The sequence below is a fragment of the Acinonyx jubatus genome, chromosome B3 (genome assembly GCF_027475565.1).
Source record: "Acinonyx jubatus isolate Ajub_Pintada_27869175 chromosome B3, VMU_Ajub_asm_v1.0, whole genome shotgun sequence".
Lineage (NCBI taxonomy): Eukaryota > Metazoa > Chordata > Mammalia > Carnivora > Felidae > Acinonyx > Acinonyx jubatus.
In genome coordinates, this window is record NC_069386.1 from 3,958,502 (window position 1) to 3,976,163 (window position 17,662).

General features: G+C 52.2%; 1 protein-coding gene across 4 annotated transcripts in view; it reads left to right on the forward strand.

Annotated features, from left to right (window-relative positions):
• HOMER2 (homer scaffold protein 2) overlaps positions 1–17,662 on the forward strand; it is a 96,174-nt gene that overhangs the window by 26,146 nt on the left and 52,366 nt on the right. Inside the window, exon 1 of one of the 4 annotated variants that reach the window (XM_027068191.2) lies at positions 1,219–1,419. The exons of the other annotated variants lie outside the window; for them this stretch is intronic. The gene's annotated coding sequence lies outside the window, so the exon portion shown is untranslated. Of the gene's footprint in view, positions 1–1,218; positions 1,420–17,662 lie in introns of those variants that run through there. 4 annotated transcript variants of the gene reach the window in all.

Consider the following 17,662-nt stretch of genomic DNA (forward strand, 5'->3'; position numbering starts at 1 on the left):
TGATGTTTCTAAAGTAACTTCAGGGGCACGTGGGTGGCTCAGTCGGTTGAGCATCCGACTCGTGATTTCGGCTGAGGTCATGATCTCACTGTTCGTGAGTTCAAGCCCCGTATCAGGGTCTGTGCTGACAGTGTGGAGCCTGCTTGGGATTCTCTCTCTCTCTTTCTCTCTCTCTCTCTCTCTCTCTCTCTGCCTGCCCCTCCTCCCCTAAAATAAATAAATAAACTTAAAAAAAAATAAAGTGACCTTAATTAAAAATAACAAGTATGCCAAAGCGTTGTATTTGGGGGTGGCAGGTGTTAAGTGCCATGGGAAACCAGTGGGTAAAGATGGCTGGAAGTATGATAGGCTGGGCTGGAGGGGGTGTCTGCTTGCAGAGGGAGAGGCAGGAAATGAAGATTCTGGATAGGCTGGAATTACAACTACCGGGCAGGTGATGACTGAGGGTTGCGGGGCTGAGGGGAGAGAAAAGGTTGGGGGAGGCTCATCTGTGTGTGTGTATTGAAATGACTGAGAAGGCTGGAGTCATGTAGGACAGAGGGATGAGGCCTAGGAGCTAAAATGGAGAAGTGACCGAGTGACACGGGGGTTGCTGATTGGCTGCGCTGAGGGGTGGTGGACTGGGAGGGGTAGGGGGTAGGGTGGACGGGGAGGGATAGGGTGGTGGGTGGGAAGGGGTAGGGTGGTGGCTGGGGAGGGGGAGGGGGTAGGGGCGGATAGGGAGGGGGAGAGGGTAGGGGGGTGGATGGGGAGGGGTAGAGTGGTGGACTGGGAGGCGTAGTGGATGACAGCCGGAAGAGGAGAGATTGAAAGCTGGGGAGTTTTGGGGGGAGGGAAAAGGTGTCTGGAGGGGCAGCGAGGAAAACAGTGGTCCGGCCGGGTGCAGTGCTCGGAGGGGGAGTTACAGGGCGGGCAGTCGGGGTCTGGGGGCTGCTGTGATACAGTATTTTATAATAAATATGTATTTGGTCTTCTTCCCATCCCTGGCACAGAGCTCCTAAAACCTTTGGAATTTCCCCGAGCTGAGAGCCAGAAAGGTGTCTTTTGTTATGTTAACGAGGTGGCTTTCGGAAAGGTCCTGAGGAAGGCAGCTGGCGGGGAGGGGGGTGAGCCAGCCCTGTGGGGACGTGGTTGGAACTTTCAGTCCCCGCCCCCTTCGAGGAGTAGACCTGGCTGGAGTCTGCATCAGCTGGCAGTAGCCAGTGATGTCATCAACTATGCCTACGTAATGAAGCCTCCATGAAACTCCAAAAGGGTGGCTGGGAGGGCTGCTGGGTTGGTGAACACATGGAGATTTGGGGATTGCGGCGCACCCCGAGGGCATGGAGACTCTGCACCCTGTCCCCACAACGTGCCTCGTGAGTCATTTCCATCTGGCTGTTCCTGAGTGACATCCTTCCAGAACGAGCTGGTGATCTAGTGAGTACAGAGTTTCTCTGAGTTCTGTGAGCCGCTCTAGCAGATTGATGAGCCCAAGAAGGGGGTGTGGGAACCTCCTAGGTACAGCTGGTAAGTCAGGAGCACAGGTGACAGCCTGGAGTTGCAGTTGGCAGCAGAAGTAGGAGCAAGTGGGCAGTCACGTGGGCTGAGCCCTTCCCCCGTGGGGTCTGAGACTGCAGGTGGACCGTGTCAGAACTGAGGTGGATTGTAGGACACCCAGCTGGTTGTCTCAGAGAACTGCTCGGTGGTGGTGGTGGTGGTGGGGGAACCACACATTAGGCAGCATCTTAGCTTGCCTGAGGAAGTGCCATTTGAGAGGGTGGCAGGTGGGAAGGTGTGGTCCAGGGACGGCCAAAGGGAGTAGGTACTTTCAGGGCCGCACTCAGAAGGAGGCCTGCCTCACGTTGGCCCCGGGAGTGGGGGTGGGTTGCATGGAGCTTGGGAGAAAAGGAGGTTTCCCAGGGTATTTGTTTAGTGCTGTGGGAAGAAGAGATCTGTTTTGGTATTGGGAGGCTGCAGAGAGACCCTGGGGGGCCCAAGGGAGGTTTTCTGTAGCCACCCAGGAGGCGGGCTATTGAAACAACAGGTGAGCCCCACCTTACTGATCTGGTGGTTGGTTGATCAACATGGTCCAGACGGGCCTCAAAGGCACCTTTCGGGTCTGTGAGCCCTTGGTCAGGAACTGGAGCTCAGACAGAATTTTCTGGACTCTCTGCTGCCTACTGGGACTTGGGGAAGGGCTGTGGGGATGCTGCAGGAAGGCAGCCTATGTGAGAGACAGATAAGGATGAGTCTGTTTGCTCAGGGACCTGCCGAGTTCCTCAAGAGCGTCTCAGCCTGACCGTGGTGATGGGGAGAGGGGAGAGTGGCCGGGCCATCTAGGGAGGGGGTCAGTGGAGCACGGGTGTGGGACATCACTGGGAACACGCAGAATAGACTGGCATGAAGGGTGCCTGAAGCCCTGTGTGTTGGGCTCAGGCAGTTTAGGTGACTGTCACTTAATGACTATGGCATTGGGCAGGTTACTGTATCGTGCCCCCCCCTTTCTGTTTTCCTCTGTAAAATGAGCAGTCAGATGCTGATTTCTCAAGGTTGGTGGGAAAATCAGGTGAGCTATGACGTCAGTGCCCAGCAGGATCAAGGCACACAGTGGGAGACGGCACCTGCTAAAGCCTCCGGAAGTACCTCCAGGAGGTTCTGCTGAGACGGGAGGGGAGGATTGAGGCATTGCTGTGTGACCATGGAAAGGTATTTCCACCTGAAAAAACACACAGAGGAGGGGAGCATGAATTTCACTCGAGATGTGAATGTGCACACAAACCCGCGCATCTGAGAATGCAAGCTTGATGCAGTGCACTTGGAGAAGATAAAAATGAAGTGGGGAGAAGTCTACACACAGCCATCTGGCCCTTTGGAGGAGACGGGCGACGTGTCCTTGGTGCAAGGGAACAGGCACGGGCTGTTCTGGGGCCAGACTCTGGGCCGCACACACGGGCCCCAGCTGGCTGGCACCTGCCGGCTGCCTCATTCTGCTAAAAGCCGAGCATCAGACCTTTTCTGAAAGAGAGAAGAAACCAGAGAAGACCCAGTTCTGTAGTCCCACATTGGGTGGGTTATAACCTGGAGCCCACACACAGCAACCAGAGCATTCCACAGAGTGACGGGGGACACGACATGCTTCTGTTAGGCATTTATTTCTGTCTGTTGCAGACCTACCGGGACTCTGGACGTTTTCCTTCCAAACCTGAAGAAGTAGGACGTATTTGCTGGGTGCTTGCTCCTGTCCTCTCTCGTTCTCTCTTTCTCTCTCCTCTGCTCTCTCTTCTTCTTCTTTTTTTTTTAATGTTTGAGAGAGAGAGAGACAGAGACAGAGGCAGAGAGAGAGAGACAGAATCCCAAGCAGGCTCCAGGCTCTGAGCTGTCAGCACAGAGCCCGATGCGGGGCTTGAACCCACAAACCACGAGATCATGACCTGAGCTGAAGTCAGACACTCAACCGACTGAGCCACCCAGGCGGCCCTCTCTCTCCTTTGTCGAGACCCATTTACTGCTGCCAGGTTCTGGCTGTGACACGGCACAGAAGATGTGGTCAGTGGCCATCGAGCTCACGCTGGCAGAGTTGTGCTTTCAGGCCAGGCAGGGCACATTGGAAGAGGTCACCTGTGCCGCACACTGGGGATTAGGGAGGAGGTTGCCGGTAGGGAAGCCATATGCTGGGCCTGCAGCCCTGGAGCTGGGGCGGTCGATGCGTCTCGGGCCCGTGTGTGTGCGCGTGCCTGGGAGGAGAGCGTTACCTGCCAGGTCTGCTGTAGAGAGAGTTTCCACTGCTGTCCAGCAGGGACCTGCTTCCTACCCTGTGGAAGTGCCAGGGTCCCGCCAGCTGGCAGCTCGTCCCCGGGCCCTCTGCTACTTGAGTTCACTCAAAGCTCCTGGCTTCAACTTTGAGCTCTTCCTCTGTCAAGGCCCTGCGGGGCCTTTGGAAATGAAGACCGACCCCTGCTCAAGGGGGCTCCTCCCCCAGTCTGGGGGGTATGGCACACGACTAGGTCCCCCCCCAAACGAGACAGAGTGGGAGGGTGCGGAGAGCTGGGCTCCGGGGAGAGAATGCATGCGGTCTGGTGGTGGAACCAGGTGCTTCAGATGGAAGAGGGGACTGGTTTGCACTTTGCCTTGAAGGATGAGAGGATTCTGACCGGTGGGGGGGTGGACACACACGAGAGGCATCGCCTGAAGGCGCAGGGACTTCTGTCAAGCCTGGAGGTTGGGTACAGGGATCGACGGGGAGGAGACCACAAAGTCAGGTGGAGACAAAGGCTGGTGAGGATTCGAATTCCAGCTCCGGGGGCTGCCTTCAGAGCCTGTGGGTGAATAGCTGGACAGGGTGGACGCCTGTGGTTGGTTTGAATGGGATGCGGCCGACACGGCGTAGTACAAGGGGCTCCGGCACAAAAACGGCTGCCTTCATTCGTGGGTCATTGTTTGAGGTCTACAAGGGCTAACTTTCCGTGGACCGCGGCCTCTCGCTCCTTCCGAGCCCGCATATGCCTCGTGTTGTAAGGCACTGTGGGCGCAGACTATTTCTGTGCTCCTTCAAACACCCGTGTTTATTTTTAAACTCGGGCCTTTGTGAAACAGGGATGTATCCTGCGGGCTTTGCTTTTGAGTAAAAAGGTTCTCTTGGACTGATGGAACCAGCAAAAGATGTGCTCGATTTAAAGCTGTCCATTCTTTTCATTTAACGCCTCCACGCATGCATCCGGCATTAGAGGGAAGGCCACCGAGGCACTTTGCTTGTTTAAAAGAAAAAATCCTGGAAAGAGGAAACTCGAATGCCGTTTCCCACTTCCTCCACATGCACCGGCAGATCTGCGCCTTGAGCAGCGGAGCTCAGACAGGGAGGGCCCGCAGGAGTTGGAGGTCGGACAAGGTGGGCTGTGAGTCTGAACCCTGCTGTACCGCCCCCCCCCCCCCCCCCCGCCCTTCCCACTCAGCTCCCACCAAGAGGAGTCAAGGACGAGGGGCTTAGAATAGAATGTCTGTTATCGCTTCAGCATATGCAAGTTGTAACTGAAAAATGAGCGAGAGTAACTCAGCGTCCAGGATGGGAGATTCAGCACACACGACTCCCCTCCGCCTTCCCTCCGCAGAGCCCATTAAAATGATAATAAAACGATTACTAGCAGCATAATCCTACGGCAGGGAACTGCAGGGAATTAGCAGGAGCTGAGAGATTGCAGCACATTTCCAGATGATAGAAAGCAGGCAGGGGAATGGTAATGCCAACGGTGTGTCAGAGGAGCCTGGGCGGGGGCTGGGGGGGTGGGGGGGGGTGGGGTGGGCCGGGGGGGGGGGGGAGGCGGGTGGCCAGTCCGCCCTGCAGACTCCAGAGGGCCTCTTGACCAAGCCCACAGGTCCAGCCCAGGGCAGGAATGGGAAGTCGTGCTAAAAGCTGGAACTTTAACACTTTTTTTTTAAATGTTTATTTTTTGAGAGAGAGAGAGCGCAAGCAGGGGAGGTTCAGAGAGGGAGGGAGACACAGAATCCGAAGCAGCCTCCAGGCTCCTAGCTGTCAGCGTGGAGCCCGATGTGGGACTTGAACTCATGAACCCTGAGATCATGACCTGAGCTAAAGTCAGATGCTCAACGGACTGAGCCACCCAGGCAGCCCTGGAACTTTCCTCGGCACTCCTACAGACACTGTGTTTAGTAGGAGAGAAGGAGGACGAGCGTACTTACTGGCAGAGTCCAGGCTGGGGGTGCGGGCTGGTTGGTGTTGTGGGAGTGAAGTCTGCGCTGGTCTGGCATGGCCCCGGGGCGGGTGGATGGTGTTCCAAGCCGTGGTACTAGGGGTGACCAGCTGGGGCGAGCATGTGGAGTGCCAGAGCATCAAGGAGTCAGGAGTCAGGAAGAGCCAGCGAAATAAACTTCTCATCAGATAGAACGGAGGCAGGATACTAGTAAGGCTCTGAGCGAAAAGCATTTGTTAACTATTGAAAACAAAAATTTCATATCCAGCGTGGTCGACCGAAGAACGCCCCCCCGCCCCCCGCTCCCGGTAGATATTCCATCCCAGTCTCTGCAACCTGTAGATGTGACCATGTATGATAAAAGGGTCTTTGCGGATTGGATTAAAGTAGGGTCTTGAGGTGGGGAATTATTTGGAGATGGTAAGCTGAGGGCTTTGAGCCTGGAGGAGGGTGGACATTGGTTCTTCCCCAGAGCCTCTGTGGGGAGCACGGCCCTCCTGGCATTGCAGTTGTAGCCCGGAGACATTGACTGCGGCCTTCTGACCTCTTCACTGTGAGAAAATAGGGTCCTGTTGTTTAAAGCCACCAAGTTCTGATTTGTTGCAGTGGCCCTAGGGAACTGACACACCTTGCCAAACCAGTCAGGTATAAAGGCAGTTACACTTAAAAAAAAAAAATTTTTTTTTAACATTTATTTATTTTTGAGACAGAGACAGAGCATGAAGGGGGGAGGGGCAGAGAGAGAGGGAGACACAGAATCGGAAGCAGGCTCCAGGCTCTGAGCCATCAGCCCAGAGCCCCACGCGGGGCTCGAACTCACGGACCATCGTATCGTGACCTGAGCTGAAGTCGGACGCTCAACCGACTGAGCCACCCAGGCGGCCCTTACATTTTTTTTTTAGTTTATGTTTTGAGAGAGAGAGAAAGAGCATGAGCAGGGGAGGGGCAGAGAGAGAGGGAGACACAGAATCCAAGGGAGGCTACAGGCCCTGAGCTGTCAGCACAGAGCCCGACGTGGGGCTCGAACTCACAAACCGCGAGATCACAACCTGAGCCAAAGTCGGACGCTTAAACCACCTGAGCCACCCAGGCGCCCCATAAAGACAGTTACAGATGTGCAGGTCCTTAAGGTTTGCTTCCCACTCATTTTGAGTGTCCACACCAGCAAAACAAGGGTGAAAACAACCCTGAAGGAGGCAGTGGGAGGCAGAGAGATTTGGTGGCTTCCAGGAGTCCAGAGAAAAGAACTCCCAGACAGACGGCTGTCAGCAGGCCTCCGCAGCACCTGGTACAAGTTAGAACTGAGAGTCGTTGGTTCCAAGAATAATATCTTCAGGACAGACACTGAAATGGATTCCAGACGATGGACAGAACGCACAAGAAGCTGGAAGACAGTAGGGTTGTGGGGGATGGGCTATGTTTCTTTCTCTCAGTAGGAAAAAGAAGGCAACAGAAAACCCCACAAAAAAATAAAAACAGCCACCAGCATGTCTCATTCCAAATATGAGGCACACTAAGATATTGCCTGCTTTTATTAAAAAAAAATTTTAAGTAAACTCTATGCCCAACACGGGCTTGAACTCACGACTCCAAGATCAAGAGTCACATGCTGTACCCACTGAGCCAGCCAGGCGCCCCTATACTGCCTGTGTTTTGAACGGTTGGGAGAGCACAAACAAGCTTCTCTTTGACCTTGATTCTGGGAGCTTTTTTTCTTTGAGGAGCACTTGGCTGTTGACATTGGAACTGTACAGGAAGAAATATGAGCCTAGCACATTTCTTGGCTCTGCAGGGAACAATATTTGTATAGTCGTAATGTTCTCTTTTTCAGGTGGTTACACCGTACTCTCGTGTTAATTTATTGACTTAACGCTTCCGGGTACTGGCCGTTCCATATAACTTCTGGTTGGCCTTTTTGTAAATAAGGTTGGAATCTGAGGTCCACTCGACCCATGGAGCCTCTTTGCTGGAAGAGTTGAAGAACTGAATTGTTACCTAGGAATGTATCATCGGAGGGCAGAGGCCTCCCGTGCAAGAGTGGTGGCCCAGTGCTGAAGGGAGGGTGGCTCCTTACTGTGCTGGGCACCAGGCCAGCCACCCAACGTGCCCGTGGGCCTCCTGATCCTGTACTGCTGAGAGCGGCCTGGTGCTTTCCAGAGCAGGGGCCTGTGGGCGGGAAGGAATGTTGGGGGGCGCTTGGGGGCTGACTTGTGGGTCTGCGGGTCTGGTACAGATGGGAGAGACCTGAGCTTATTTATGTACCGACAGAAAGGATCCAGACCCAGAAAGACGCTATACTCATCAAGTTTGGCGTTTCCCAGTCTTTTTTCACATCACGGACACATGGCATGTATCTGAATGGCACACGGGTAAAAGGGCGAGACCAGTCATGGTCAGAAGTGACCCCCCGGGCATTCCAGTTGTCCCAGGCTCGGCTCTGCACCCGGAGGCTCGAGGAGATCTCCTTGTCAACAGGCTCTTTGCTCTCAGCCCCAGGACAGGCGAAAGGCGCTCCTTTCTTCAGATACCTTCTGCATGTCTGCCGTGTGGCAGCTACTGGGCCCAAGTATGCAGGTGTTTCGTGACCACCCGGAGATGGACGCCCTCGGGATTGTACGCTGCACGGTCATTTGCCAGCCGGCTCAGCGCGGCCGTGGCCCGTTGGAGGACACGGCTCGCAAGGAGGCTGAGGGCCCCGGCTGCGGGGTGCAGCAGGTCCCCGGGTCTCTGGCTTGCCGGTGGATCTGCTGGGGGGAGTCCCTGAACAGGGTTGCCAGTGGAGCTGCCGGCAGGAGAGATGCCGGCAGAGATCAGCCGGGGCACCTGGGCCGCAGGTACAGATGCCTCTCGATGTCCTGGAAGTGAGCGTGTGGAAACAGTCCCTGGAGAAGAACTGGGAAGGAGCAAGCCCCTGCTAAGAGGGGCCTGGTTCTCGAGTGGTAACCGGAAACGAGGCTGGGGTGGGAGGGGAATCTGAGTGCCTGCCCGACAGGGTCCCTGGCAAACACCTCTGGTGGCCACACCCGAGTCCCAGTACCGGTACCCTCGGGTGTCGGCTTTCTGTGCTCCGTGCTCGCCTGGAGTGGGCGCGGTGAGCGCGGTGGGGGAGGGTGGTACCGCATTCACGTCTTGTCCCCCCGGCCAACCGTTGGATCTTTGAAAGGCTCTACGAGCGCAGTGGAGTGGACGTGTGGTTGACGCAGGCTCCAACAGCCCTGCCAGCTCCCGGCCCCCTGGGTTTTCTTTGGGGATTCTCCAGGATACCCGCAGGGAGGGTGGTGCACCTGTCCTGCAGGCTGGCTCCCTCCTGCAGAGCTTTGTCCTCAGCAGCGGTCCCAGGGCTGACCCCAGGGACCAGAAGAGGCCTGTTGTGGGGCCCCTCCCCTGTCCTTTTGAACCAGACAAGCTGGTTTACACTTTTGCCCTTGACGATTGTGGGGCATAACAGGGGTTTTGCCTTGCTGGGCACGAGTGATAGAATTTCCACGTCACATCAAAGCCAAAGAATGTAGTTTAGCAAATGTTTTCGACCTGCCGCACGCGTGGGACTGCAGCAAAGCAAGGGCTGGGGGGGGGGGGGGGGAGGTGCCCTATTCCTGTGCATCCATGTGTCCGAATAAGCTCCTGCGGCTCTAGAACAACGGGTTTATTTTTATTTTCTAGATTTTCTTCCCTCAAGACATCCAGTGCTTCAGCCTCGTAGTTAAGTTCTGAAGGTGTCATTTCTCCCGTGGGTGCACACACGGGGGCCTTGTTCCTGCCCCCAAGGGACAGATCCACCCCACCCCTACTGCCCCTCCCCCTTCACCCACCCCACCCCTCCCCAGTCCCTTTCCCCTCTCCCTCCCCCTATCCCCACTGCCCCTCCCCCTCCCCACAACCCTTCCCCTAGTCCTCTCCCCCTCCCCTTCCATTCCCCTTTCCCCCCCTGACCCCTCTTCCCCACTGCTTGCACCCCCTGGGTGCACCTTCAGTGTCCTTGGGCACAAAGGGAAGTGGCTGTCCAGCCATTCCCGCCCGGGGGCCTGGGAGAGCAGGGACAGGTGTCCCCACATCTCATTATTTCCCCGAGACAAAGGGCAACTGTTCGGCCCTTCCCACCGCTGGAGCTGGTAACTAATGTACCTTGTCTTTGGCTGGAATCCTATCAATCCTTGAGGCCACCTTGGTGAAATCCTGCTGATTAGAAAGCTATTTGGCAGTTTTCTGTGACTTTGATCAATAAGGATAAGAGAAAACAGATTTTTCTTTCATAAATACTGCCTGGAAGGCCAAAATCTTTCAATAGATGAGGTCCACGGGGAAGATACAAATAATAAATGAGTACTTCCTGGTCACGAGGTTGGAAACCAGTGAGTTAACTGTGAGGTAGAATCAAGCCCAAATAATAACGAAAAAATGAGGGCTCTGGCTTTTTCTAGAGCAGCCCATGGTTTGGGAGATACTCAGCCAAACATCTGGGGGCTCAGAGGGCACCTTGGGGGCTCAGTTCCCTTGGTGCCAAATTCCCAACCAGCTTCTGTCATCTCTGTCCCCTTGCTATCTAAACTTTTTTAAAAACCACTTTGTTGGTGGGGCGTCTGGGTGGCTCAGTCTGTTAAGCGTCCGACTCTGGACTTCGCCTCAGGTCATGATCTCATGGTTTGTGAGTTCAAGCCCCAAGTTAGACTCTGTGTGGTGCAGAGCCTGCTTGGGATTCATTCATTCATTCATTCATTCATTCTCTCTCTTCTCTCTCTCCCCCCTTCTCTCTCTGCCCCTCCCCGGGTCATGCTCCCTCCCCCGCCCCTGTAAATAAACTTAAACCAACCACTTTACTGAGGTATCATTGACCTGCAAGAAACTGTACATATTTAATGTATACAACTTAATGAGCCTGGAGATACATACACACCATGGAACTGTCACCACTATCTGTGCCATAAATATTTCCATTCCTTCCAAAAACTTCTTTCTTCTTCATCATCATCATCCTTATTATTTGTGTGTGTGTGTGTGTGTGTGTGTGTGTGTGTGAGTGCACGCACACTAAGAAGTTACCGTAAGTCTACCCTCTTTGCAAATTTCCAAGTATACAATGTCATATTGTTAACCACAGGCACTGTGCTGTAGAAAGTTCTTGCCTGGCTCCATCTGTCAGCTGGTGCTGGGGCCCTCTCACACCTGTCTTATTTGGTCCCCGTGGTTGTACATTTGACCTTTGGCTGGGGAAGCAAGAGACACCATTGCACATTGTGTGCAGTCAATAAACCTGTTCTCTGTCCTGCCAGAGAAGACTCCAGATGCCTAGCCACCATGCCACAGTCTTTCTCCTGCGCACACAGGTGCTCCAAACACAGACAGGTAGGAGCTCCCTGGATTCTGAGGCAGTGACCGTGACTTGTTTCCTGGGGGTATTCTTCGTGCCCAGCCCAGCCCTCTTACGTAGCTGCAGAGTAAATATTTGTTAAGTAAATATGTATTTATATTAGTATTCGTATTTCTAAGAATGGGAGCACAGTATGATGCTGTTTTGTGACATTGTCTTTTCTCTCAATACTGTGTCCTTAACATCCACAGTCCTAGTATTGGCTAGCTTTTGTGGGAGTCCTGGAACCTATAAGGTTGTTGGGGTTTTTTTTCCTTAATTTTCTTTTCCCTTCCCTTCCCTCCCTCCCCTCCCTCCCTCCCCTCCCCTCCCCTCCCCTCCCCTTCCTTCCCTCTTCTTTTCTTTTCTTTCTTTCTTTCTTTCTTTTCTTTCTTTCTTTCTTTCTTTCTTTCTTTTCTTTTCTTTTCTTTTCTTTTCTTTTCCTTTTCTTTTCTTTCTTTCTCGTTGTTTGTTTTGTTTTCTCTGAAGCAAGAGATTTTGAGTGACATTCAAATCCTCCAAGGTCTAGATAGTTCCGTTCAGAAGGATCTGGGACTCTGCCACAGTTGATGGCCTCTTGATTTTGTAACTTCTGGGTGTAAATCATTGAACTGTGATGAAATAGAGAATGAATCATAATGGATAAAGAAAAAAGGAACATCTTTCCATCTTAGTAAGTAGGCACTTACGGCTTGTAAAGGTTGAATGGTATTTGTTGCATGGATATGTGGTTCTTTATTTAGCGAGTGCCTTGCTCTGGAACCTGTGGATTATTTACGAGGTTTTTTGCATGTCTGTGTGTTTATTTTCATTTTCCATAGACAGTACTTCAGTGGCCATCCTTTTGCCTGAGTATCTTTGCATACCCTCCTTCGTTGCCCCTGAGCAGATTCGTAGAAGCGAATGCTTGGCTTCTGGAGTGGACAGTTTTAAGGCTTGGGCTGCATGGCGATAAATCGCCTACCATCAAGTTATACGCAAAAGAGACAGATGCATTCCACTCTGACAGCCTGGATTTTTAACACAATCTTTTATTATTTTTAAATTTTTTTAATAAGTTTATTATTTTTGAGAGAGCATGAGCACAAGCAGGGGAGGGGCAGAGAGGGAGAGAGAGAGAGGGAGACACAGAATCCAAAGCAGGCTCCAGGCTCTGAGCTGCCAGCACAGAGCCCGATGGGGGGCTCCTTAACCATTTTTAGGGGTGCAGTTTGGGGGCGTGACACACATTCATTTTGCTACATGACCGTCACTACTGCCCATCTCAGAACTTTGCAGCCCGTGATTGATTTTTTTTCCCTATTCTTTCTAATTTGTAGCTGAAAGGCTCTCGTTTTCGTTCACTGTGCCTCTTTGACCGAGAAGGTGTAACTTGTTACCACGCGCTGTGGACGCATGTCTCTTCGGGCCGTCTTCGGTCCTCCGTGGAGCCATTCGATGCCGTGGGCCATCCCGCCTGGAACCTCTGTGCCCACAGGCGTCGGCCTCAGCCGCCTTCTTTGCTGCTTTCGTCTGTCCCTCTCTGCTTGCTCAGCTTCCGCACTTCACCTGCCCGTCAGTGTGTGCTGTTCAGTTTCCTCTGCGCCTTTGCGTGGTTCTCCACCTGCTGTTCCCACCCCATCCTCCTGAGGACACCATTCCCCACCCCTCCAGCCCCCCCCAGGGGCCGTGCCTCACACTCTGCGGTCATGGTAAAATAGGATAAAGTTCACCATTTTAACTATTTCTAAACGTATTTGCAATTCAGCGCCATCAAAAACATTCACCGTGCTCTGCACCTGTCACTACCATCCGCCTCCAGGACTTTTTCATCTTCCCAGATAGAAATTCTGCCCCCAGTAAACAGTAACTCCCCACCCCTCTCTCCTCCCAGCCCCTGGCACCCACCGTTCTACTTTCTCTCTTGATGAACTTGACTTTTTGATTCACATAAGTGGAATCATACAGTTTTGTTTTGTTTTGTTTTGAGAGAGAGAGAAAATGAGCAGGGGAGAGGGGCAGAGACAGGGAGAGAGAGAATCCCCAGCGGGCTCCATCCACAGCACGGAGCCTGATGTGGGGCTCGATCCCACCACCCTGGGATTATGACCTGCGCCGAAATCAAGAGTCAGATACTCAACTGAGCCACTGAGGCACCCCACAGTTTTTTAGCCTGTTGCGTCTCGCTTAGCATAACGTTTTCAGGACTCGTCTGTGTTGTAGCATGTGTCAGGACTGCGTCCCTTTTACGTCTAAATACTGTTCCATTATATGTTCATCCACTCATCTGGTGGTGGACACTGGGCTGCTTCTTCCTTTCGGCTGAAGCGAATAACGCTCCTGTGAACACTGGAGTACGAGGGTCTGTTTGAATCCCTGCTTTCCGTTCTCCCGGGTGTGTGCCTAGATGTGGAGTTGCTGGGTCCTGTGATAATTCTACGTTTAACTTTTTGGAGCAAACCTTTTTCCACGTGCTCTGCACACTTTGTGAATAAATGGCGAAAAAAGAGATGGCAGCTGAGACCTCCCAGGGCACCAGGCTGAGGGACTGTGTTGCGCGGGGACCCTGAACGTGGGAGTCTGGACGAAGGGTCCAGGCAGGGGCGGGGGCAAGACCTGGTTCCTAAGGCTGCACAGCTTGGCTGTGTGATTGTCCGTCTGTCCTTAGTTTACTCTTCTGAGCAGTGGCTTCTGTGTCTCTAAGGAAGGTGGCCCCCGAGTGCTACTTGCCGGGATGTAATACCAGAAGCGAGGACAGTTGCCGAGATGAGGGGATGGGAGGGCTGTGTGCTCTGGGCTGTGGGTCCCCGCTTAGACTGTTGGGCCCTGCTGGCAGGCACCTTTGGCCAGGAGCAGCTGGGGCATTTCCAGCTGCAAAAGGGAGGTTCTAGAAGGATCTGGAGCTCTCCTCTCCTTGCGGCTCAAGCCTCCACACGATGGTCAGAGTAACTTCGAGGCAAAGGAAGAAAAGTGGAGGTGCTCCCTGAGCACTGGGTGCTTCTGTCGGTCTCCCTCCCCAGGGCACAGGGATATGCTGAGCTGTAACTCTGTCCAGGCCACTCCAGACCAGCACAGAATGGCAGCACCCGGAAGGGCATCTTCCTAGCCTTGAGATGAGGCCTCCCCGCCGTCTACAGGTTGGCCTGCGTGTCCCCAGGTTGCCTTATGGAAAAACCATTGGCTGCACTGTTGATTGAACTCCTTTCTTGGCACTCTCTAAACCCTGCCTCTCTGTTTTCCGTGTTTCTAAAAGCACGCAAAAAATTCTCCTGTTAATAAGAGACTTTGAAATAGGCAGTCTGGCTCCTTCCTTGGCCACCAGCAACCAAGAAAGGCAGTGGAGTAGGCACACCTCTGTCTCCTCGGGGTGGATGTCCACGAGTATCCTTCTAGAATGTGCTAAGTATCTGTTAGCCTCTACTCCCACCCACTAGGATGACTGTAATCAAAAAGGCAATAACAGGTCGCCTGGGCGGCCCAGTGGTTCCATGTCTGACTGTTGATTTCGGTTTAGGTCATGATCTCACGGTTCTTGAGTGGGAGCCCCGTGTCAGGCTCCATTCTCTCAGCAGAAGGCTCTCTGAATTGCAAGCTCTCTGCTTGGAATTCTCTCTCTTCCCGTCTCTCTCTGCCCTTCCCCTGCTTGTGCTCCTTCTCTCTCTCTCTCTCTCTCTCTCTCTCTCTCTCAAATAAATAAATAAACTTAACAACAACAACAAAAACGATTAAAAAAAAAAAACACCTGAAAAAGGCAGTAACAAGTGCTGGGCAGGAGGTGGACAAATCGGAACCCTCCTACGCTGCTGGCGGGGGCCGCAGGATGGTGTGGCCTCTTGGAAGTCAGCCTGGCGGCTCCTCAAAGAGTTAAGCATAGCGTTACCCTGTGACCCTGCAATTCCACTCCTAGATGCATATGTACCCAGAGCCAAGAACACGTATGCGCACGTAAACGTAGGACGCAAGCAATGCCTAGCGGCGTTATTTATAAGGGCCGAAAGGCGGAAACGGTGCAAATGCGCATCCACCGATGAACGGGGAAACAAAATGTGTCCGTATCCATACAGCGGATGAACGTTCAGCCAAAAAGACCAGTGAAGTATTGATGCATGCTACAATATGGGTGAACCTTGGAAACACTGTGCTCCGTGAAAAAAGCCACACACCGTATGATTGGATTTGTATGAAATGTCCAGAACAGGCGAATCCATGGAGACAGAAAGTAGATGAGCGGTTGCCTGGGGCTGGGAGGAGGGACAATGGGAGAAGTGAGGACGGGATTTGGGGGGAGGGTGACGGAAATGCTCTGAAATGAAAGAGCGGTGATGCTGTACAATCCTGTGAATCAGCTAAGACCCCTGGAACTGTGCACAGGGGGAGTGTTATGGTGTCTGAATTACAACTCGATAACAATAACGTAAAAACTATCCGTTGTTTATATGAAATCTAAATTTAGCCAGAAATCCTGTAGTGTGTGTGTGTGTGTGTGTGTGTGTGTGTGTGCGCGCGCGCACGCACGTGCACGTGTGCTTGCCAAATCTGGCACCTCTATAATTGCCACCTGTTTTTCTAGACACAGTTTTTTGTAATACAAGAAATATCTAATAGCCTGAGAGACCAATTGATAGTGTAAATGGAAACATCACAAATGTGCTTTTGAGGTATATCTGCACCTTAATTTTATTTTTTAATGTTTAATGTTTATTATTATGTTAGGAATTATGTTATTATTAATGTTTAACGTTATTTATTTTGAGAGACAGAGTCCGAGCGGGGGAGGGGCAGAGAGAGAGGGAGACACAGACCCTGAAGCAGGTTCCAGGCTCTAAGCTGTCAGCGCAGAGCCCGAGGTGGGGCTCGAACCCACAAACTGTGAGATCATGACCTGAGCTGAAGTCGGACGCTTAACCGACTGAGCCACCCAGGCGCCCAACCCCCCAGTTTTAATGTTATTTATTTATTTGTTTGTTTGTTTTTTAATTTTTTTCTAATGTTTATTTTTTTTCTTTTTTCTTTTCTTTTTTATTAAAAAAATTTTTTTTAAACGTTTATTTATTTTTGAGACAGAGAGAGACAGAGCATGAACGGGGGAGGGTCAGAGAGAGAGAGGGAGACACAGAATCGGAAATAGGCTCCAGGCTCTGAGCTGTCAGCACAGAGCCCGACACGGGGCTTGAACTCATGGACTGCGAGATCATGACCTGAGCCGAAGTCGGACGCTTATCCGACTGAGCCACCCAGGCGCCCCTAATGTTTATTTATTTTAAGGAAATAGAGATAGAGCATGAATAGGGAGGGGCAGAGAGAGACACAGAATCTGAAACGGGCTCCAGGCTCCGAGCTGTCAGTGCAGATCCCAACGTGGGGCTCGAACTCACAAACCACAAGGTCATGACCTGAGTTGTAGTCGAACGCTTAACTGACTGAGCCACCCAGGCGCCCCCCCCCCCCCCCAGTTTTAATTTTAAATAGGAGTGAATCCTAAGATAACAATAGCTTTTTTCCTCCCAAACCCGAATTCAGAGGAGTAGCCACACATTCAGCGAGGGTTGGCTTCTTGAGCTGCTCCTAGAATACTGACTTTGCTACCCAGGAACGTGAAGGGGAAATGATGAACCATTCAAGCAGTTTGCCAGGACTCAGACTAATTGACCAGTAAAGGAGAAAACCAGTCTCAGACTCCTACATTTTTTAAACTTGAAAACGTTTTTTAAATTGTGAAAGCACACAGTCACTCATTTTGAAGATTTTTTGTTGAATTTGATGATGACAGGAGAGAGACAGCTAGGTTCCGTTTGGGCGAGCGGAGCTAAGGTGGAAAAGGGATGATGTTCCCTGCATCGTTATATTCAGAGTGAGGGGACTCGTCCCAGGTCCCACGGGCAGGGCCAGCAGCCCCTGCTCCAGGGCCCTTGCCTGGTCCCCCTCCTGCCTCGTAGGAAGAGAGACCACCCAGTCTGAAGTTTGAAGGAGCCCCTCTACTTTCTCAACATTGTCCCCTGACGGGACAGAAATGAGATAAAATCCAACGCTATTATGTCCCTGAGACAAATGAAGATACTTAAATCTTTTCAGTCCACCGTTCAGATATCTGTCATTTTGCTTTCCTCTCCCAGAAAAGGTGGGCGCATGGTAGCTCTCAATAGACGTGAAACCAAATGGTTGTGGGGTGACCCTGAGGACTTTTTTTGAGCTCCAGGACTTTGCTGCTGCCTCCCTGGTTCCGTTGTCTGTGTCCTCCTTTCTCCCTGTGGGCGTTCTGAGTGCTCTCGTCGACCCAGTGGGCTCCCCAGCGTAGTCTAACCCCGCAGCGTCACCCCGAAAACGGAGCCCGTCGGCCTTCCAGCGTCTCGGCCAGATGGTCCGCGGGCAAGGTGCTCAGCATAGTGCGGACATCCCTCAACTGCCCCAGCCAGAAAACTCGGCCTCTGGGGTGTCCTTCTCCCTGTTTTCTTCCACATTTGATGTTGAAACAAAACTGAACCGATAAACAAACAAAAAAACCCAAAGCAGTGGTATCGCAGTTTGAATCGGGTATGGTACAATTCAGTTATATAAAATACACAATTCATTGATTTTTTTTTTTTAATATTCAGAACTGGTACAGACATCTACACCATCTAATTTTAGAACATTTTTATCCCTCCTTAAA